This window comes from Talpa europaea (genome assembly GCF_964194135.1).
Source record: "Talpa europaea genome assembly, chromosome: 9".
Classification (NCBI taxonomy): domain Eukaryota; kingdom Metazoa; phylum Chordata; class Mammalia; order Eulipotyphla; family Talpidae; genus Talpa; species Talpa europaea.
Genome location: NC_140076.1, coordinates 27,481,991 through 27,506,021, shown reverse-complemented (window position 1 = coordinate 27,506,021; position 24,031 = coordinate 27,481,991). Strand labels below are relative to the sequence as shown.

Sequence of the window (24,031 nt, the reverse complement as noted above, 5' to 3'; positions counted from 1 at the left end):
GCTGTAGGAGCGGTCAGACCTGTGTCTTTGGGCTTCTTTCCTGATGCTGCTTTGGGCACCTCTCCAAGCCCCCGGACCTTCTGATTTTACTAAGGGGACATGGGGGGACAGCAGTCTGGAGGGCTCAGGCCTCTTCTTGAATGAGCTTTAGTGTCTGAGGCCCTCCCATACTTTCACCCTGAAGGTAACAAACTCCAAACTTCTCAGCTGACTCCAGTCCCTGCAGAGTTGCAGGCTGAGGACAGGGCTCCTATGGTGGCTTGGAGCCCTTGCTGCTTCTCTTTTTTGGAGGTTGGACAGATGGAGCCCAGGCATAGGATAAATAAACCAATTAAATCTGAGAAAACAACGTCTTGCTACTTCCCTCCAGAGCCACTGCCCACCCCCATTCAGGGCAAGGGTGGATCTGTCTGCGAACTAAGAGACAGCATGGGGATCTCCCACCCCTGGCTGGAGACCACTCCTTCGGGCTGGCCCCTGCAGCTTGGCATGTTTTCCTAACGTGGTGAACACATGCGCTCTCTGGAGGATCAATGTTTTCCCTCGGAGGCCCTTCATTCTCACCAGAGGGGAGGAATAGGAGAGACCAGGAGCCCTTAGCTAAGAGGCAGAGAGAGAAAGGGGAAGGGCTGCTAGACTGGGGAGGCAGAACTGGGAGGGACAACAGATCTGGCTGGTCAAACCTGGGGGACAGGGAGCTCTCAGACTTCAGGAGCCCATGGCCAGTGGATACCTCAGATCACTGGGCACACGGGGAACAGACTAGGAGTCATGTGATCCAATTCATTCCGGGAATTCATCCCTTCAGAGAACCACAGAAAAGGTGATATGAGAGAAATCCCACTGTAGATGAAGTTTCTTTGGGAAGGCTGAGCCCCTTTTACTTGAATTGACCTGCATTTAGCAACCATTTGCAGAGAGCTTCCTAGAGAGGAGGCATTGTACTAGGAGCTGGGACAAGCAGATGCCAATTAACTGGGGAAGATGGTCATGCAAACCAAGACCACACCATATCTGTTCTGACAGAGGCACGAACAAGTAGCTGCTAAGTGGAAAGAAGTGCTCATTTATACCTGGAGAGCTGGGGAGATGTTAAGAAGAGGGAACCTCTGAATTGGGTCTTAAAGGATGGCTAAGAGCTTACTGAATGAGGCTGAATGAAGAGGTGGGGGTGGGGGGATTGGGTGGAGGTGAGCAGGTAAAGGGTGTTGTGTGTGCAAATGCTTGGATACATGGGAGATCCTGGATATTATCTGGGGAGGGATGGGGGGCTGTTAACAGGTTTGGGGCAGGTATTAGCATGTTGCTCTACATGACCATGCCAACAGCTGCTGGAGGGTGGATGGCAGAGAGAAAGACTGGATGGTAGACAACAGTTGGGAGGGTTGTTAGATAATGTAAGCGAGCCATGCTGAGAACCTGAAAGAAGCCAGCAGCAGGGACTGGAGATAAGGGGGCACCCTATGGGAGAATCTAGAAGATTTAATGACTGATGGGACATGGAGATGTGAAGATAGGAGAGGACGAGGTGACCAAGGTTTCTAGTTCAGGTACCTGGTAGAAGAATGAGGTTATTCACTCTGAGAGAAAGAAAGGAATAAAAACAAGCCATGTGTATGTGTGTGTGTTGTGGTGGGACAGGGCTGCACTAAGTCTGAGGTGTGTCTCAGGTGGAGACATTGAGTGTGCAGCAGGCAGAAGGGTCTGGAGCATCTAAACCAAGATAATGTGAAGATTGTATGACTGGGGCCTCCCTGGTGGCGCAGCGGTTGAGCGCTGGGTTGCGAAGCTGCGCGCGGCCTCTGCGGCGCCGGTTCGATCCCCAGCTGCTCCCTGGCCACCGGAGGAGGGTCCCACATGGCGCGCAGACCTCTCCTGCTGCCCGCTGCTCCCCTCAGCAGTGTACTTCGGGCCTTCTGCCTGCTCTGCTCCCCGCTCTGGCTCTGGTGAATTCTCTCACCCTCCCTCCCGCACTTCTGACTGTACCCAGTGCATGTATAAACAAAACAAACAAACAAACCAGCAAACAAATAAATAAAGCATGCCTCTATTAAAAAAAAAAAAAAGATTGCATGACTGGGTAATTGAAAGGATGATAATGTCATCAACAGAAATCAGGCCCACTGGAGGTGAGTTATGATGGGGGTGGGGGCTGGAGGATGGATTCAATTTTGCAATGTCTGTGGGACAAAACACTGAAGATATTTACCAGGCAGTTGGAAAAATGGGATCAGAGCAGCAAGAGGTCAGATTTGGAGCTTTATATTCAGGAGTCCTCTAAATAAAGCTGATGGCTGCAGCTGCGGGGGCGGGTGAGATCATCAGATTAAAGTGTACACTGAGAAAAAAGGGTCAAAGACAGAACACTGGAAAACACCTACTTTTCTTTAGGGTGGGAGCGGGGGAGAGCCAGGGAAGGAGCTATCTGCAAGGAGAACGGGCGTGTGGGGCCGGGGAGAGAGGAAGACTTCCAAGAGGCAGCGGGCGGGTTCACTGAAAAGCTGCTGAGAAGGGCGAGGAACAAGACAGACTTGGGGATTCGGATTAATGACCTTTAAGAGAAGAGATTCAATAAAGAGGTAGGGATGAGGGCAGAAAGGAGCTGGTGGTGAGAGGTGGAGGTGGTTATGTGTAAATAAACCTTTGAGCAGTGAGGCAGTGAAGGGGCAGAAGTTCAAGGAGTGCTCAGGGTTTATGTGATTTGTGAAATGGGGAGAACTTGGTCCATTCGCATTTGTATGACAGCACAAGGACTCATGCCCCCTCCAGCTGTCTCACAGGGCTGCCCACGGTGCCCTTCTCTGGTTTGCTCATCCCCAGGATTGGTGTGGTAGAGGCTGGAGGAAGGGTCCCCCCAACCTATGAAAACACCCTATTTTTTTCTTCCCCTTTCTGCTCTGACACCTTCTCTTCTTTCCAAAACAAGCATTTGTTGAACACCTACTCTGTGCCATCCGCATCAGGGGGCATGGCACAGGGGGCAGCGCAGGTGAGAAAGGACTGTGGATGCCACCGGCTACTGCAGCCATACGCTGGCTGCCTCGGCAGAGCAGGTGGGGTGGAGAGGAGGGTGGATTTGAGAGAGATGTTGTTCAAGATAGAGACCCGGGGCTCTGCCACCGCCTGGAAGTGGGCTGAGAGGAAAGAAGGGGTGGAGGCTGCCTGAGGAGTTCCAGCTTTGGGTACCAGTGAGGGCTCAGGAGTGATCCCCAAGGTTTCTCTCCCCTGCATGTAGCCAGAGCTGGGGGCGTCAACGATTCTGAAGTGAGCACTCCATCTCGGGGTAACATGATCCTATAGCACAGGGCTCCTCTGATGTGGGCTGCTTGCCTTTTACAGCATTAGGGGAGCAACATTTCATGGAAAATTCAATAAATCCCCCTGTACAGCCAGACGTCTGTAAACAATGGCTTCCAAATTCAATCAGGCTGGGGACCCGCAGCAGCATTTATGAGCTCTAACGTGGAATATTATATAGGGGAGTGAGTCGCAGGGGCTGGGGGAAGGGACTTCCTGGAAGATGAAAGCTCCGGTGTGGCTCCTGCTCCTACACTCTCACAGTGGGGGTGACTCTGCAGGTAAAGTGGGACCATGGAACTCTGAGCTGGGTCGGAGTGCAGGCTCTGGACTTGGGGAGGGCGGGACTCAGCCGGCGGTACGGCGGTACTGGCTGTGAGGAGGCTGAATGGTCGAAACAACCAAGGCAGAGAGGGTGCTCCCCAATTCCTCCCTCACCCACATGAAATGCCCACCTGCTGATGAAGGTAGAAGCCCTCATGGTGTGATCACTGTCCTTATCACATGTGAGGGCCCTGCAGCTCCGAAACCTCCTCCCTATAAGCCTTCTACCCCGTTGGTTCTGTTTCTGTGCTCTGGCAGTGACTTTAAGAAAATCTGTGCCCCCCAACCCCTCAGGTTCAGATTGCCCCTCGCCTAGTACCGGGAGATTTGCAATGAAGTAGGGGCAAGGACGATAACTTTAAAAAGTTTTTTGATGGGGAAATTGCAGCATGCTGTTTTAGGGAGGCTCAGTGGTCTCACCTCTTTAGGCTCCCCTACACTTTGCCTCTCTCTTGCCCTTCTAACACCTCTATGCTCTGGCCAGTTCTCCCAGCTCTGCCTCCTGCACAGCTGTTGTCTTTGCACTCCTTGCTGGCTTCCTCCAGGAAACCCACACGGGGCATTATGGGGAGGAAGAAAGAGCAAAGGCTGTGGGTTCAGATTCAGTTCTTGAAATTTACCACCTCTGGGTCTTGGATAAGTCACTTCCTCTTCTGAAGATCAGTGTCCTTATCTGCACAGGGGGGGTTGATATTAAGAGCCTTGCAGAGTGCATGGAATATTACATACCCACAAGAAAGGATGAAATAGCCATTTTCAACAGAATGGAGGCATCTGAGTAAATGATATGCAACAAAGCAAGGAAGAATGATCAAAACAGATACTGGGCATTCACACAACAGACAGTTTGACAATGTAAAACACTTTCAGGAACTACTGGGCATCAGCAAACATGCGGGGGGCTCTGAGGTTAAGGGGTGAGGGAGGGGAAAGGGACAGCCAGAGGCATGGTGGTGGGGTAAATGAAAAGACTCACTGCCAGCGAAGAACTGCCTTCCAGCCCTCAGCTAGGAACATGCATATTGGAAGGATGAGGGGTAGGGGGAGATTCTTGCAGGCAGATTTTTGGAGGCTCTAGAATAACCTCTGGGCCTTTGGAGATAGTGGAGAAAGAACTCTGTGTACGTGGGTTGGATATGCATTCCCTGCCTCTCCAGGGAGACCCCTCCCACCACCTTAGTTAACCTTAAAACACAGGGCAAAGGTTTTACACAGGGAAAGGTTGTCCTGCCCCAGAGCAATACTAAGCAGCACATACAAAGAATTTCTCCTGTGTCACACTCCGCTCAGCAATGCATGCATTCTAGATAGGCCTCACAACAGCCTATGTGAATGGTACTAGCACTATTCCCATTTACCTAGTAGGAAGCTGGGACTTAGAGAGGTTAATCATATACCAAGGTGACAGGGCCAAGGAGAAAGGGAAGAGGACAGGCTCCCAGGTCTGTCTGATTCAAGACCATGAGCTGTTAACCTCTACGCTCAGCAAAAGGTGATAGAAAGCAAGCAGTCCTTGCTTAGATGGTTCTGGGGCCCTGGCAGATATCAAGACTTTTCTATCTTTTTCTATCGTAAGAGTGTAAATCCCTAGAAAGAGGAGCTTCCCGGTTCCCTGCCCCACCCAAGGAAGGGAGTAAGCAGTGAGGAGAAGCAAAAAAGGACTGAGGAAGGAAGAAAAGGAGACTAGGCGAAGAAGACTTGGAAGAAGACTTGGAGGAGGCATGAGGAGCAGAGGTAGGTGAAGAAGCTGTGCTTGCTTCTCAGCCTGGGACTTGTACCAGACTTGGGGGACATGGAAAGAGACCCTTTAAAGAGACAGAGACGTGAGTGAGAGGCCCATGGGGAGGCTGACAACGGCAGCCTTTATCTTGACTTGTATATTCATTTTGCTCTTTTCCTCCCAGACTTGCCTGGCTCCTTCTACCCCTTTCCTTGGGTTCCCCACTAGAAGGTGCCTTAGACTTGCGGCAAGCTTTCCAGCCTCAGTGGCCCCACTTTGGGCCCACCCTGTTTGGCTGGGCATTTACCTAGGAGGGTATAGGTAACTTTGGATGTCTCATAGGGAAACTATTTTAACTCTATTTTCTCTTCTCTCTATTGCACACTAATTGTATTAAAGTTCTTTTCTATTGAAGGTTTTACACACTAAGAGTATGTTTGTGTTTATGCAGTGGATGAAGAACCCCTTTAGGGCAGGCAGTTTTGGGGGTCCCGGGGTACCCTTCATTCTGTCCACTATCACATCTGCTCCCCCACCCCCACTCCAATTTACAGAGAACAACTAAGGTTGTTTGGGAGAGGGCATCTCCTTGGTTCTCCTGACCTCCTGCTGGGCACTCAGGGAAGAAGATGAGCTGGAACCAGAGGAGAGTCCTCTCTCTGACCCAGCTTCCACTGGGGTGCTATTGCCCAACTGGGACCCCTCTATCCAACTAGATGTACTCATAAGAGCCCGTTCTTCAGTCTTGGGCTTGAGGTAGGCTGCTCACTCCACTTCCAAGTGCCCGCAGCCCCACCACATGGGAGGAAGAGTCCTAAAGGGTCTCCTGTGGGATCTGAGGTCATATAAACCTTTTGGCAGGATGGGCAGAGGGCCCGTGGAGATAGATCCCAGGGGCATCTCCACAACCAGACACCCAGCTTTTGGGGGCTCTGGGATTTATGTTTGAGGCAGTGGCATAAAATGTTCTCCTTCAAATGTCCGTAAGGCCATGTTCCTGCACACCCCAGTCACCTACCCCCGGACATGCACAAGACTAGCTTCTTCTGTTATCTCTCTCTCTCTCTCTCTTTCTCTCTCTTTCTGTCTCTCTCCTTCCCTCCCTCCCTTCCCCCTCCCTATCGCTCTCATTCTCCCTGCTAGCTGCTGTAAGGATCAGTCCCCAAAGAAAAATGCCCAATTTGTCATGTCATGTCCAGCTGTTAACCTCCCGTCGGTAAGCCATGGGGAAGACTTACTTTCTCCTATTTATTTATTTGCCACTTGGACAATAGAAGGCCCCAGGCCTGCTGAGTTCTCCATAATAAAGCCACCAACGATCTCCCCCATCACCCCTCCCCTCCCCCCACCCCCATGTCAACAACACTAGCCAACCTGCAGGTGTCACTGGGCATTAACCCCGGGCTTAACTCTGGCTCTGCTGAACCGGAGGGAAGGGGGAGGGGGTAGCCAGCAAAGGTGGGGGGTCTGACGGGGAGGTCTCCGCACAAAGAGGAAGGCCTGGGGATGGGCTGGCTCATAACCATCCCTCCGGAAAGCTCACTGTGCGGAGGCCGGGGGAGGGAGGGAGGGATCAACCAAATAATGCAGCTCCTTCTTCCCAGCCTCCCCAGTGGTCTCCAGGCAGAGCCTTGGCCAGCCAGTGGCAGGCACCCGGACTCACCGCACCTAGCAACACTGCTGAGAGACGGACCCTGCAGGAATGAAGCCCAGTGCGGCTGGCCTGGAGCAGGCCTGGAGGGGTTGGGGCAGGGTGGGGAGGCTCAGGGCCCCAGACTCCAGACCTGCTCTGGGTGCTCCTGCTTTTTCTAGCACTCTCTTGCTGCCCTTTCCAGGCCCCATGGGCCTAGTCCAACTTGCAAGAAGGAGAACCAGCACTAGTAATGCCCCAAACTGGGCTCCCCTTCTCCTGAGGATTACAGGAAAGGTGGGGGAAGGGCAGCTCTTTGGTCAGCAGCCCTTCCTTCTGTTCAGATGTCAGAGTGAGTTACAGATCAGACTGAAGTGCAGCCCCCATGGCTTTTCATCTGGGGCTCCCAGCCCATGTTGTCAATAACACCATCCTCTCTTCCCGGGACCCTAGCTTCCCCTGGGACAGCTTTGGAGGGAAGAGCAGAGATTAGGATTAGCCAGGATTGCACACCAAGCCATCTCTGCACTAGTTCCCTGCTGCCCAGGGACCACTCCTCCATCCTCAGCACCCTCCCAGTCCCACAATACAATATAAAGTCCAGAGACATAGCAGGACACTTTCCAAACAACAGTCTTCTGCGGCTCAGTTGGTAACCCACCACCGCTGTGTCCTCAGTCAGACCATGCCCTTAGACCAGTGGTACCCCAGATACAGATGAAAGAGTTGGTCAGCTCTGGCCAGCTGAGGTTTCTTGTGCATCTTTGTTAACTGTCTGTTCCACAGTAGGTGCTCACTGTTTGCTGAGTCAGAACGGAAATAACTTGGAAAAAGAGAGGATACTGTAAAGTTGTCTCAAGGGTCCATGGGGACCCACACTGGTACCCACTCTGTTGTTGGCCCAGAGCTGCCATCATCTGTATGAGAAGCAGCAAGATACACTCTAGGGCCTAGGGGACCAGAGTGCAGAGAGAGATGTCAAAGATCGTGGAGACCAGGCAGAAACAGCTGCAGGTTATTCAGGCCAAGCCCAGACTCCCCTGTAGCCAATCCTGATTGTCACACAGTGAAGCAAGCACCAGCCTCTACCAGGGGAGTTCAAAGTGAACATGTTTTTCAAAAGGAACTTCTCAAGTTTTCATTTGGAAAGATCACCTGTATTCAGGGGTAATGCGCCATAGGAGGGAGGCTAGCAGTGGCAATGTCCCAGAGTGAGGTGACCAGGATGGAAAGGCATCTGGGCACACTGGAGATGCCCAGATCACTGTTCAGTGTGAGATGCACTGGGGTCATCTAAAATTGTGTCACAGTGCCCTGGGCTGCCTGGAAAACCATCACCTTCCAGCAAGGGTTGGTAGTGACTTGTTTTGGATGGAGAAGGGGAGGGCCTTCTATTGTGGGCCAAAGATAGGACTGTGAAATAGGTCTCGGAGGAGCCTTCCATTAGCGCATAGAAGTTATGACTCTAGTGACTTCACGATTCAATCTAGGAGACAACGTGTACAGAGAAAAACATGCAGGCCATGGTGAGATGGAGCTGGATTTGAGGCTCAGCGCAGTGGATTCATAGCTGTGTGGTGCTGGATAAATTACTTGACTTTTCTGAGGTTCAATTTCCTCTTTCATAAAATGGGCATATAGACATCTAACTCCCAGGTGTAACGAAGATTAAATGAAATAATCAAAGTGAAAACACCTAGAAAAATGCCTGGCATATAGCAAACGGCACAATAAATGCTAATTATTGTCTTCTTTCCTTGTCTGAAACCTACCTGGTTCATTGTCTGCTCAGTAAAGAAACCAGATTTGTTGTGCCTAGAGGCTCCCCCCCACTCCCCATATCTATAATCAGTGTCCTGACTCATGGCACCTGGCTGGCCCTCTCAGAGTTTGGTCTGTCTTTCTCTCCACTTCCACATCACCCTCAGTTCTGGGCAGAGACGCTGCAGCGGCTGGTTTGTGTGGGAGGCATATACACATTTCTTATCTGGCCTGAATAGCAGGCATTAAAATGCATTTTGGTTCACCCAGGACAATAAAGAAAAAAAAGGAAGCTTTAAGTCACTAATAAAAATCAAATGTAGGCAGTTTGCAGGAGTGATCAGCTCAGAGCTTTGCTGTTCTCTTGTTAAGGGTCTGGAGCCATAAATAACTTCCCCATAAGAAGGCAGAGGCGAGGGGGAGTGAGTGAGAGGGAAAGCAACAACACAAAATTTTTCATTTTTCTCCATAAATCATTTCAGCGTGCGATAATATTTGTTTTTTCTAATGAGTCTCTTGTGATCCATTCCAGGAGCTAACATCAGGGCCTGTCAGGGGGTGATGTGTGGTACAGTTCAACGCTTTACAAAAACTGCCTGCTACACAGATTTTTTTCCCCCTCTTCCTTATGCTAAGTATTCATGAAGCTCATTATTCTGTGCTCATGCCTTACAGATTCTTCCTTTCGGATCCTTCTCCTCTGGGCAGCAACTGCCCTGATCTCTCTTCTGTCCGCTGATCCCGTAGAGCTTTGCTGCAGCCTGGGAAAGAGAGGTGGCCAGTGGGAGAAGAGGGCGGCTCAGAGGTAGCCCTGGGAGGCCACCAGGTGTAGACTTGGAGCTTGGTGGGTAAAGGGAGCATTCTTCAAAGTCCAGCTGAAGCCCGTGTGGGAGAATGCCTTTCTCAGGCCGGGCTTCTCTTGGCCAACTGTGAAGGGCCCTGTCATGGAGGGCAAGACCACCTGCCGAGCCAAAGCCTCTAGAGAGAACTAGCTTAAAGGTTAAACAGAGGCCAGATGCATAAGAAAGATTGTGCATACAATGTTGAAGAGTTTGGAATTTACCCTAAAGGCTATATAGGAGTCAGTGAGGTATTTTACGAAGAATCAAATCTGCATTTTAGACTCCGCTGCATGATCAGCGTGGAGAACAAACTGAGGAACAAAGAGTGAGGTGGGAATCAGAAAATTGTGGAATAGTGTTGGCAGTGATGCTGACGAAAAATGACACAGTCAGTGGATTTAGAAGTGAACAATTTTTAGTACTTACTAAGCCCCTACTCACCCTTTAAGACTGATTTTAGCGTTACCATTTCTATAAAGTAATTTCTACCCTCTCCAGGTTGCTTCATCCATCCCCTTTGGCTCCTATATCTTCTTCATACCTCTCTTCCTGCAAGACTCACCATCCTGTATTATGCTATTAGCCTGAGCTCCCTGAAGGGAGGGACTCTGCCACAGGAATCCTTGTATCTTACCACCTAATGTGGTGCATGACATGTGGAATTGCTTAGTGGTACTTATTTTGAATAAGCAACAAACCAATGAATGAATAAAAAGAAGAGGGAAGACAGAGCTATAGGTAGAAACTGAGGGATTTAGGGGCAGGTGAAAGAAGAGGAGGAACCCATGGAGACAGAGAAGAAATGCTCAGCCTAGAAGGGATCTAGGAGAGCCACATAGTGGCTCATGGCATGTCATGGGAATAGGGCTTTGAATGAAGAAAGCATTTGGGACCAGATGCAAAGTGAAATTAAATAAGACAAAGATAGAAAAGTGTCTACAGGGTTTGGCAGAGGAGGAAAAGGCAACTGCTGTTGTAGAGAGCAGTTTATTGGGGCTGGTGAGGGCAGAAGCCAGACGAGCCAGTTCACTTCTGAATGGCATGTGAGAAAGTATACACTGATATTTCAAGAAAGGTAGCTAAAAAGGGAATTGGAAGCATAGGGGAATTTCAGGGAAATACAGAATCAAGGGGAGATGCTTTCAGTAAAGAGAGAGGTTTGTAAAACGTTTACATGAGAGAGAGGATGAGAGGGAAGATAAAGGAGAGAGAAAGACAGAGCCAGTGCAGGCTATATAACTGTACCCAAACAATATTGACCAGTGTTGGAAAAAGGTTTCTAATGACATATGACATTCCAGGATTTTACCCTGTTTAGCATTTTTATCAACAACTTGAGGCTGTAAAGAATACGACTAATACATTTACAGTGAGGTAAGGCAGGGAACAGCCAATAGAAGTACAGCAAGGATTCAGAAATCACTCCATAAGTTGGGTTGCAAGTGAAAAGCAACAGAAAAAAAGTAAGTGTTGTGCAACTAGCATGAAAAGGTATAAATTCTGAAAGCGCAAGTCGAGGAGTTATACCTTGAGAAGAATGATGGGAAGAAGACCTGGGAATTCTGGATCAATTTTCAATTGCCAAAAGACTTCTGAAGACTTTGACCACATTAGCAGAGGCACAGTGTGCAGAACAAAGGAGGGCTGGTCATACTCTGGACACAGCGGGATATTCTGCTCTGATTTGGGCTTCATATTGTTTGGATGACTAGCGCAGGCTTGGTCAGGATGGAAAGATGTCCTGAAACCATGACTTAAGATGGTTGGTTGGGGAAATTAGGGAAAGAATCATTTAGGAAATGTGTTGGGAATTCTTAAGTAATTGCCAGTTTATCATACAAGAAAGAGAAGAGATAGTTTGTGAAGAGATTCAAAGGGCAGAACTTAATGCCAGGGTGAGAATTAAATGAAGGTAAATTTTGACTCATATGAAGTAAGAAGTCTACAGAGTCCCCTCTATGCCTGGGTTTCAGGATTTCTAAAACTGAATATCAAATGTTATGTATATGTGAATATGTTTACATATTTCAGCAAAGTCTTAAATGGGTCTATAATACACACCCATTTAACCATCACAGAAAAAGGGAGACTTTTCTTTCAACTATGGCAATTGAAATGGAGTCATAGCTTCCAGAAATAGAAGGCTTCCCTTTACTGGACATTGTCAAGTAAGGACAGAAAGACCTAGTAAAACCTCTGTCAAGTTTGGTGGTTTGATTCAGGAAGGGATTGGTTGAAGACCATGCAAAGGAAAGTGTATGGTGTGTGTGTAAGTATGTCTGTACAGAGAGAGAGAGAGAGAGAGAGAGAGAGAGAGAGAGAAGACAAGACAGAGGTAGTGAGATAAACACTGTCATGGGCCGTTTCCATCATGTACTCACAAGAGCATAATAAAGCCCTTGTAATATACTAGAACTTGTGTGGTCCCGGGGCCTAATTTGCATACTAATTACTGAGTGCAAATGGGACTGAGGGGTAGGGAGGGAGGGTGGGGGAGGCATGCAGGGAGCGAGGGGCCTGGACTGTTTGCTCTGCCATTTCATATCATGCTAACAAGCTAATCCGGCGTGCAGTTAGCTCCTGATATATAACTGCTCATTAGTATTATAATAAAGTACATGAAACAACCATAAAACGTTATATACTGCACAAGTGTTGTTTTCTTGCCAATTATCTGCAGGCGGATTTATCACCACAGTTGTTGCGAATTCCCCTTGGTGAGGTTTGGGGGAATAAAGAAAGGTGTTGGTGGCGGCAGCAGCAGAGGGGGGCCTTTTGGAGGGGCAGACCATGTGTTTTCTTAAGTAGCACTTACTGATGCGCCATTTCATGAGAGTGAAGCAGCGAGATCCCATCCTTCCCTATCCCCGCAGCTCAGGAGGCGAGCAAGGAGGAGGAGAGCTGAGAAAGGCTGCAGCCTACAGTCCCGGGGCCTGGAGACACAGGGCCCACACCCTTTTAGACAACCCGGAGCTTCCAAGCACAGAGGCTGGTATAATTGCCAGAGCTGGTGGATGAGATCTTGGAAGCTGTACCACTTACTCTCCAACCTCCCAGTGTAGACACTCAGGTAACCCAATTCAAGCAATGCCCCCCAATTGCCTTACCCCAAAGCACTACTTGAGGGGGTCCTAGTGAAGTCACCTAGTTCTGGGAAGATGTTCTGGAGAGTGGAGGTTCTTGAAAAGAGTGTCTTCTGCCTCTGTGCCCTCAGGTGCTCTCATAACACCCCCCCCATGCTCCCCCCCCCCACCATAGGGCTCAGGAAGAAGCTAAGGGAGGGGACCCCTAACCTTTTCAGTCAGTTGGGCCTAACAGGAGTTGGGCCCAACAGTCAGATGGGCCCAACACCATCTACAGTCACTCACTACATCATCACCAGCAAACACAGGAACAGCCCACTGCAGTGCTGAGACTGGGGAACACAGGCCTCCTTCTCAGTTTTTCTGTGTTCGATTTTAGGAGTGCCCTCATTTAGTAATAAAGCAGGAAGAGGCATCAGGACCCTGTCATACTTCTTCACCCCTTCTTCTACCTCCCCAGACTGAAGCAGAATTTTCAAATATATTACTATATTCTAGAAGGTCTCCTTTGAATGGCCTACAACCATGGCATACAGCCAGTTCCGGACAGCGTCACTTCTGCAGAGGGAGTGCTCCAGCCAAAAGCCTTAACCAGGCCCCATATGTCCTTCCCAGACTAGTCAGGGGACATCAGTGTTAGTTGTTCCCCAGGAGCTGTGGCAGAAGGACTGTAAGTCAATTCTGCCTTGCTCTGCGCTGTCTGGGAGTACTCCAGGAATCATGTGGGTATCAGGAGACGGATGCTAACTCCAAAGGCTGGGGATGTACCCCAAACAGCCATATTCCTGCCATCTTCCCTTAGTGACCCACTGAGGACCTACTAATACACAAATTAAATTCAAACTTTGAACACATCTGTCCTGGACTCTGGACTCCTTCCAAAGAACCCTGTTGGTAAATAGGGTAAGGCAAAAGCAGTAGGAGTTTTACAAATTTCTCAGAAGCAGGGCCTCCTGAAGAGAAAGTGTATCAGAAGCCCCTGCCCAGACAGAAGGAACTGTAATGAAGCTATTCCCTTTCTGATGCCAGCAAGCTCTGCTCCTCCTAACAAGATGCTGTAACTGCCTCCTAGTCACACATGCTGTGGACAACTCAATAGCCCATCTTTGCTCCTTTTGACTAACATGTCCACTTGAGGAGCTAAATAATATGTTATAAGTTTCTGTTCCAGATATGTTCTTTGTGGTCTTAATTCTCCCCACCCTTTAAATATCTGTCCTAGTCAGACTACACGTTTGACCATTCGACTATTTTCTAATGCCAGAGGCCTGCCCTGGTGTATCACAGACTTCAGGAGGATCACACTTCTCTCCCAAATGCATTTCCAAGTTTTATTGTTTAGTTATTATGATGATGAGGAAGGAATGATCACCCCATTCTGATAGCTGATAATCCCCAAATCAAAGGAGTAAACAGTGTGCTGAAGGGTGACTCATCTCTAAATCAGACCAAAGACTAGTGCTTTGGTAGAAGTCAACAGAGGATAGGTGGTATTAGGGATTTAGGTGCAATAGTGATATGAATTGACGAGAGAATCAAATTCAAGCTCTTTAGCAGAGGCTACAAGATCCTCCATGAACTGGTACCCACTTCCCTTTTCAGCCTTAGATCCCATGCTCTGCCCCTCCCCCAACAGCCCTGCAATGCTGAATTGAGCCTAGTTCCCCCTAACAAAGGATGCTTTCTTGTACCACTCTGCTTTTGCTTATTCTGACCCCTGTGGCTGGAATGCCCACCCACTTTTTCTACTGTTGGCACCTTACAACTTGGTCAGGTATTATCTACTGAAGAAGTCCTTTCTGACATGCCACTCCTAGCCTGCTCTTGGCAGCCCTTTACATGCTTGTACTTACCTCTACCTCATCGTTGGCCAGGAGCTTCTGAATCTCTTCAGGGCAGATGTCTTAGTCTTTGCAGTCCCAGTACCTAGTACCTCATCTGGACCAGACCAAGCACTTAGCACATGTTTTTGTTTATTGCACAGCTTGCTAGAACCAACTTAGATTGCAGCTTTAAATTCATACGAATATACCAAACTAGAACCTTCAGTGGGTTTACTCTCAGCAACAGCCATGAATCCAGTGCACTTTAGGTGCTCAAAGCCAGGCAATCCCCCCAACACCGAAGAGAAGGTGCAAACCCCTGTTGTGATATTGAAAGTCCTCTGCTTTATTGTCATCTACTTCCTCTGTCCTTTGTTTCTAACCCCTATAGATGTGGGTCTGGAGACTGCCCCATAATAACTTAGTTCCTACTGAGCTGGGCAGGCCTCCACTCCCATTCCCCCAGGATGCTGGATAGAGTTCCCCTCTCCCTCCCATGTGGGGTCTGTGTGTCAGCAGGGCTGTTCTACAGGAAGCCTCAGTAGCCCTCTGGACTCTGGGCTCTTCCCATTTGCAGGAGACTTAAGTGGTCAGCTACAGGCTACTGCTAGGGCAGATGGCACCTTAGGATGGGTGGAAGGACTGACCTAGGTCATTGATGCCAGGTTCCTACACTGTCCGTCATAGAGCAGGCACTCAGGCCACACTGTCCTAGTCCTTCTTCCCACTGAAAGATTTTAAGTCAGAAAAGAATTCTGCCTCTTACAAGCTGTTCCACCTTGGAAAAATTGCTTACCTTTCTTAACTTCAGTTTTCCTATAAGGTAGAAATAATAATGCCCACTTATAATTCAACAAGGAATAAAATAATTGAGAAAAGATGTCAATATGCATACCTCAGGAGTCTATTTGTAGCATATAGTAGGAAATCAATAAATACTGGAAGATAATAACAACTATAAATGTAAAGGTTTGAATTTGTATCTAAAAACCCAACAATATAAGGACAGGATGAAAGAGACATGACTCAGCAGTGAAAAGAGTTAGGGGTTTTAGTTGATAACAAGCTCAGTAGGAGTCAGCAGCTAATGTGATATTCAGCAGCTTCATAAAGCAGCGCCCTGGTTCAGCCACCTCGGGGAGGGCAGGTCTGGGCAGCATCCTTTGAGAGCCCCAAATCACAATATATGTGAAGGCCTATTGTAAACCATGGACTTTTACATATGTAAAGCACTATTATGAATCAGCAGCAGCACAATAATAACTGAGATCAAGATAATCTGTACTGACTTCAGAGGGGAGCAAACAGTACCACAGGGAAGGAGGGAGACTCAGAGCCTTCCTGGAAAGAAAGGGGCATCATCAGTTTGTATAAAGGAGGCTGATAAAGGGCTGGAAAGGCAGAGCTGATTGCTCTATGTCCCCCATGAGGAAAACAGAGAACAGTGGGTGAAAGTTAAAGCTAATTTAGGTTCATTATAAGATTTGGGCTCATTTTAAGACAAGTACTTTCTAACAGAGATGTCCAAACAAGGACTGCTTTGAAAAGTAATGAGCTCCCCCTCTTGAGAGGTATTCAAGCAGAGCTTGGATAATGATAATTGATCCTAATAGAGGGATTCAAACATGGAGGGTGGGACCAGATCATCTTTAAGAGCTCATCTGACCCTGAATGAAATGCACGGCTAGAGGGGCTCTTTTTCTCCTGTTCTCTGTCATCAAAGAGGCAGGGAAGAGTCAGAAATCCTCAGTTTAATCACTCATTTGACATTCATTAAACATCTACTACATGCCAGGCATTGTGCCAGATACTGAGAAAATACACAAAAAAATAAGGAAAAGCCTTTGGCCTCTGAGCTCTTATAATCTAATAGGGTTAACTGCTATGACAAGTGCTTTGTGCCTATGTCAGAGATAATGTGCCTGGAACAGGGCGAGTCCTTGAGCAGAGTTTTGAAGAAATAATCTTACTAGCTGGAAAAGGGAAGTAAGAGTACAAAAGATTAGAAGAGGGGCTAGGATGCAAAACCACAGAATCCTGCAAAAAGCAGGGTATGTTAGGAAGACACGAGGGATGTGAGGAATGGGGCTGAAGGACTACTTTAGTGCTGGATTATGAAGCACTCAGTGCAACCTGCTGAGGATCTTGAATTTACCTTGAGGATCCCAGGATGCATGGGAGGAATCCAAGAAGCATGACATAGTCTTACCTGTTTTAAAAAGACTGGCAGGTGTTGTAAAAAAAAGGACTGAAGTGGAAGGAGGCTATAGAAAGCAGAAGCACAAGCACTGAAAATGATTGGTATGACCATACTTTAAAAATAATAATATTCTTGAATATAAAAGTAATATATATACACATATATATTTACTGTAAATAACTTAGAAAATCAAGAGAAGTCTAAAGAAGGAAACTAAGTGACCTATAATCCCACCATCCATTATTACCATACTGGCATATTTTTTCCTTTTTTTTGTTATTACTTTTCAAATACAAAGAAAATAATTTTTATAACAAAGAATCTAAGAATGGATGACATAATAAAGTTAATGGAGTTGAAGTTAAGATGCAAATAGGTCTGAAAAGCTATAGATGATTAATCACTTTGTTTCATTCACCTCCCCTCATCTTTTACTTTTCTATGTATAGTATATAGCATCTATCTATCATTATTTAGGATCTCTGTTGAAATATCCTTCAAACACATGATTTTTGATGGCTATATAATATTTTATCATATGATTGTGTTCTAATTTATGTAAGTATTCCTTTATTGTTGAATATTTAGGTTATTTTCAGATTTTTCCTGTTATAAATAATAATAAAATGTTTATTGTTATTCATGAATTTTTGACCACATTTCCAATTATTTTCTTTCAACAGATTCCAAAATGGGAATTACAAATAAAAGACATGACTATTTTAAGGTTTGTGCTACACATTGCAAAACTGCTTCCAGAAAGTTTATGCAAATAAATGCTTTTAAAGTAGTATATAAGAAAGCCTGTCTAACTCTACCCTAAAATTTTGTACTATTAAAAGCTGCCAGTTTTTATATATATTTTGTTATTTCATTTATTTAATTTATATTAGCTATATTAATTTGAAGATTTTCATATTTCTTTTGTGAACTGCTTATTCATGCTGTAGTTCATTTTATATTGAGTTATGAGTGTTTTATTGATTTTTAAGTGCTCTTTACATATTAAAGATGTCACACATTGTTCTGCTGTTCACTATAAATCTTTGTTTCTCAGATGGCATTATTGTATTTGCCTTTTATTTTTGTTTGTGGTGAAGCTTTATTTATTGCATAAAAATTTAAAATGTGGTGAATTTTTCCATTGTGTTTACATTAGGAAGGTTCTTCTCAAACCATGTTATATATTTACTTCTGATACAGATCTAGCTATGGTCCTATCTTTTGCATTTAACTTTTTAATTAATGTGGAATTATTTTTGATATGAGGCACTGGGCAAAGGACTTACTCCTTCCCATGCCCCAAGATTTCTTTTCAGATAGATCAAGAGGGAAGAATCTAGGTGAACCAGGTTTCTGCTTGTGTTCTTGTTTAGATGTTCCTTAGGGGTCATTACATTGCAGACTTGAAAAAAAATAATGATGTGACTTTGAATATGTCAAATCTGAGGTGCTATGCAAGGACTCGAGGGGAGATAGTGCATTGGTAGTTCATAGTTGGAATATGGGCATGAAGCTCTTGAGAGGGGCTGAGGCTGAAATTAGTAGACTTGGGAGTCATCAGTGTTTAGATAGCAAGTGAAATGACAGGCATACAGGCATGAATGTGCTTGCTCAGGGTAGAGGTATAGAGTAAGAAGAGCCAAAGCCAAGCACGGTACTCTGGGCAATGACCATGTTGAAGGGGCAGACAAAGAAGGAGAAGCTAGGGAATGAGAATGAGAAGCTACAGAGAAGATCCAAAGAAATGAGTTGGAAAAGATAAGGATAAAGAACTTGAAGATGCAAGAGAGAGATGAGGTTATCAATAGTCCACAAGAGGCGAGTGAAGGGAAAATAGGGGCGTGGAGGCCAAAAGTAAGACTGCATTTCAGTAAGTTTATCAGTAAAGAGAAAGTAGAGGGAGCTTGGAAGATAACACTTAAAAAAAGTGAAAAGGGGAGATTTGAAAGTGTTTGAAGGTATTTAAAATATAAGAGATGGGAATCAAGATTTCAAGAAGCAGGAGTGATGGGCATTAGAGAACAGGTGGGTGGACTGGGCTGAGTCAGGATGAAGGGTGGTGAAGATGACTGCCAGGGTCAAGGATCAGGTTAGGTGGGGAGAAGAGTTGAGCCTTTGACCTCTCTTTCCTCTGTAAAGCCAAAAATGAGTCATTTATGGAGAAAGAGGTAAACAAGCAAGGATGGAGATTTTTTGAGAGAAGGAAGACTTAAAAACAGCTACTGTGGGAAATGGAAAAAAGAATTGAGTTTGGGACAAGCCAACGGACAGGCAAGAAGCCTTCAGGGTCTGGTTAAAGTTGATAGCAGGGGCCTCCCCGGTGGCGCAGCGGTTGAGCGCTGGGTTGCGAAGCTGCCCGCGGCCTCTGCGACGCCGGTTCGATCCCCGGCTGCTCCCTGGCCACCAGAGGAGGGTCCCACATGGCACGCAGACCTCTCCTGCCGCCCGCTGCTCCCCTCAGCAGTGTACTTCGGTCCTTCTGCCTGCTCTGTTCTCCACTCTGGCTCTGGTGAATTCTCTCACCCTCCCGCGCTTCTGACTGTACCCAGTGCATGTATAAACAAAAACAAACAAATAAAGAAAGAAAGAAAGAAAACATGCCTCTATATAAAAAAAAAATTAAAAAAAAAATAAAATTGATGGCAGGCAGAATGGTTGTGTGATTTTCTCAGTCAAGCATCTCAGACCAGAAGCAGAGGAGGAGAAAGCAAATGTGTATAGGGATTTGGATCTGAGCTAGGTGGATAGGTGGGGCAGGAAGGCAAAGAGGTAAGGAAATCTTTAAGGAGATTGATCAAAGGGTCAAGGTTGAGTAAGAAAGGAAGTGAAGCTAGAAGGGGGAATGATGGGCTTGTTAAATCAGGAAAGGTCCTAGGATTGAAGGTCTAAATAAGGTCAGAAAACAGATTCAGCAAGGATGAGGAAGTAGAACAGATGTAAAGATAGAAGGTCCTGGTTAGAAACTTGGACTTCTGAGTTTATGACTTCTGGGGTGAAGAAAATCTGGGAGATGGTGGGATGGAGGATGAGGTCATGTTCCTATGAGCTTCTGCTATTGGAGTGAAGGCATTGGAGCAGAGCATTCAGGATTTGGAAGGATCACGTGGGTGTTGAAATTCCCAGGACGAAGCCAGCAAGGAGCCATTGAGTCAAATGCCAACATTTGCACCAAATAGGGGGTGATGTCATCAGCAAATGGCAGTGACAAGAAGGTAGAGAGGATGGTGTGGGCTCACAGAACAGGACAGCTGTGGGAGGGAGAAAGAACATTTGTATGGACACAGAGGTGGCATTGCTTACAATACAATGGTACAGGGCACAGGTAGGCTGGGCAAGTAGGGAAGCGGTTTCCAGGCTTGGTTTATTTTGTTTGTTGTTTGGTTCAGTCATCCATTCCTTCGAAAAGGATTTGAGAGATGTGTCTGAGGAGCCCTGAGCCCTGTGCTAGGTGTTTGCTGTAGCTGCTTCTGCCAGAGGAATGCCCTGGAGCCAGCAGCCTTTTTCCGTTTTGCCAAAGGAGGCCCCACTCTGTCTCAGCAAGTCTCTCACACCAAAGTCCTGCTACCAAAGCCAGGCAGGCCCTGACGCGGTTGATGGCCAGTAGGGGATCTTCTTGTTACAGCTTTTTCCCCAGAGATAAATAGGCCATGGTAAAAAAGATTGCTACATCCTTTCAATAAAGATTTTTTTTTTCTTTTCCAGACAGCTTGAGAAATGTTTTAAAAGCTTCTCACATTTCCAGTGAAACCCACAGAGAAGAATTTTGCTTGTTATCAGCCCTGGAAGCCTCTGATAGACGGGTGACATTTTTTTCTTTTTCTTTCTCTTTTTCTCTTTTCCTTTTTTTCACCAGCTGAAGAGAGAGTCACAGTGTGTTTTATAACTGGCTCTCTGCATTTCAAAAGCTCAACTAGAGCTCTCTGCTAACCCCGATAAGCCTTGGGCTCTTAGCGTCTTAAATACCTCTGACAAGCTATACATTACAGCGCTAATAATTTGCCAAATTTGCGCCCATAATATGATATCTGTAAAACGTCAAGGGCAGTAATGCGATTAGCGGTCTCAAATGAAATATCGAACATTCAGCGTTTAGGTCCTGAATAGGGGGAGAAAGGAAAGGAAATCAATTTCAAAAGCAGGAGGGAAAAAGGCGATAAGCGTGTAATAAAAATAGAGAGAGACAGAGGAGATGCAGAGGAAGAGAGACAGGCAGAGCAAGACTTGGGAAGAGATATACCCGACGTGTATTCATTTTGGGGGGCAGGTAAGAGATATAAAAAACTTTTACAAATTACTTTGAATGAGAAGCTGGGAAATAACATTTGGTCACCACAGCAACGGGGTTGAGGTGGAAGGAGGGAGGTGGGGGCTGGGAGCTGAGCAAGGGGTTGGCCGAGCCCAAGGAAGGCCTTTCACTCTCTGCCCCCAACAGCCTGCTTCCATAAAACACAGGAAGTTGAATTACAAGGAATCTGAGGGTGGGCTCTCACCCTGCCCCCACCCACCCGAGGTGGGAGAGTCGTAATGGACTAATTATCTGGCCAGCAGAGGCGGTGGCGGCAGTCGCAGGATAGAGGGCCCGGGCTGTCACATACCAGGCTCTAGACTAAATAACAACATCTCACACCTGCAGCTTTACGAGCCCTTGCCGAGAGAGGAGTGCGAGCCCCCCATCTCCTCTGCCCCCTCCAGCTTCTCCCCATGCACTCGAGCCAGGCTGCTGCGGGGCACAGGAGGGGGGCCCTCACTCCTATTGAAGTCATAGCCTGTTACTCAATCCTTGCAACCTGCAGGCATCTCTACATGCAGTGCTCCTTCTCTTGGGTCCTCCAGATGAATTGTCTAGGGTTGTCAGCAAGGCAAGAGGACCCACCACTAAAGTGCCCCAGCCCAGAGTTCCCTGGGCTGAGCAGGTTTGTCTGCACTTGCAGTTATGTGTCTCAGATGGTCATCATGTCTCTAGGATGGGGTAGCAGCCCGAGGGCAAAAATTACTAGTGGGTCCTCTCAGGCCTTAGGCGACAGTGGAGGCAGAGGCCCTGAGTCCCCTCTTTGCATTGCCCCTCTCATGTCTCTCCTAACACCATGCTTCACAGGAAGAATCAGTGCTTTCAAAATGTGCTGTGCCTGCTTGTTCTGCACCACTTGGTCTTGAAATGACCTCATAACCCCGAACCTCCCTCTTTTGCAAAGAGATGACACAGAGTCACATCAAAAGAAGACAGAAAACCAAGCTGGGTATGGCAGCTAGTGCCTTACTGAGGGGATGGCAATCTGGAAGAGTGGGACCGAGTCCTTCTCCACTCTGAATGCCAAAGTCGCCTGGTCCAATGGCTACCCCATAAGTAGTCTCCAGCTCCCACCCAGTCTCCAGATCAGCTCACCTAGCCGAGAAAGGCTGAGAGGTGGTGGATGGCCTGGGGAGGGAGAGAAGCAAACAGGCTGCCTGGGGCCTGCCCCAGACCCTCCCCAGGGCGGCCTGGAATGGCCATTACAGGGCCACTTCTTGCGGCACCACGAGCCATTAAAACAGGAGTGCTCGGGGAGCCATCAGCCCAGCACAGATGACTTCCCCAGATGTGGCAATGGGGCAGGATGTGGAAGCCCCCAACCCTAACTCTGTAGACAAAACATCCCACAATGACCATCCTCGGAAACCCCACGGCCCAGAGTCCCTCTTACAGATGCTTTCTAGACCATTTAGCAGGAGGCAATGTTTATTTTTGAACATGAGTTCTTTCCCATCTCTCGCCTCCCTTCTCTTTTACTAGTCCTTTTGTACCCAAAGCTACCCTCTGGATGGGCTGCTGTTGAGTAGTACCGCCAGACTCCAAGGCCAGGGTGGGTAGCATGCTTTGTTTGGGCTGTGACGCATGCTGCAGCGTAAACACATGCACATGCCCCTACCTCTTCAAACCTCCACTAGTAGAGTGCATGTTCTATCCAAACTCAAAAAGTTCAGGCTCTCAAAAGTTGCTTAGGTTGTAAGCAAATGCTTAACCAGGCTCTGGGTTCCCTAGCTTCCAAAGGGATATACGAGTCCAGATGGTTCCTGGGCTATGCATTCCTATTGGGAAGGATCAGGGATAGAAGATGGTGGCATCCCATGGTGGGAATTCTTGGTCTAGAGCTCAGACTGGGCTCTATTTGGTTTTCCATCCACACAGCAGCCAGCACAATGCTATGCTGTTACCACCTACCCCCTGCAACCAGAGACTCTCTCTCTTCTTCAGTAAAATAGAATTTCCTGGTCTTTAAGTGACTAGCTTAATTTTTACCCACTTCAAGAAAATTTCCTTTACTCAAATAGCCCAGAGTTCTTTTCCTTCTAATAGATGCAGGGGCTCACAGTTACTGCGTACCTATTGTGTGCCAGATACCAGGTCAGACACTTTATGTGTTATCTCATTTAGCCTTTAGAACTCTGTGTATTATTATGTCTATTTTATAGACAGAAAAACAGGTCCTGAGACATGAAGTGATTTGTCCAATTCAGCTACCAAGTGGTGGAGCTGGAATTTAAACTCAGGTCTGTCTGAACTCCCAAGATCTTTCCATTACGTGTTAGAGCTTCCCACTTGGAAAGTTTGGCAAATATCTGTCAAAGGCCTTTCTATAGTATGTTCACCAGGAAAGAAAACCACAGTTAGGTTCAGTCTAGCTAGGGCAGAGTAAGGAGATTTTTCTTAATGAAGGCTAAGTTTATAGCCATCTTAACTTGTTGTTGCAGACATACCTGATAGTAAACCAAACCCTCAGATTTTCTCAGGCACATTGCTTATTCCCTCTGCCTGGAACACTCAAGCCCCTCATCCTTTCGGTGGTTAATTCATTCATGTTCGGTAAATATCAGTTGTGAGCCTGCTTTATGCCAGGCACTTTGCTAGGTACTGGGAATACAGTGGTGAGCAAACAGGGCTGGGTCTGTTGAGGGAGCACAGTCTAGTGGGATGCTGGGCTTTGCGAATCTGCAGCAGAGGGAAGTCCTGCAAGAGCGATCTACATCACCAGCAGAGATAAGACTTCATCAGGAAAGTTAGCAAGGCTGACCTAAGGAAGCCATAACAGAACTAAGATCTGCTGAAGGCCACTTCTCCCACCCTAAGCCCCAGCCCCAGATCCAACTAACCATTGACTTTGCCTAGAAAACTCCAACATTCTTTCAGGTCAGCTTAGATATCCCTTCTCATGGAATCTTCCTTGGCCCTCTGGACCCAGTTGGATCTCCATTGTACTTTATGCTGTTTTCTCCAACATTTCACTTACATTTTGTTATGTGCTTGAAATCTGTCATCCTAGTAGACTGTAAACTCCATGAGGATGCAGAATGTGTCTCCCTGATTGCTTGC

At 47.0% G+C, this 24,031-nt stretch overlaps 1 protein-coding gene across 3 annotated transcripts in view; it reads right to left on the bottom strand.

Moving 5' to 3' along the window:
* Positions 1-24,031, bottom strand: part of RNF220 (ring finger protein 220) — a gene marked incomplete at both ends in the record, with an annotated part of 207,720 nt that overhangs the window by 91,268 nt on the left and 92,421 nt on the right. The window lies entirely within an intron of this gene.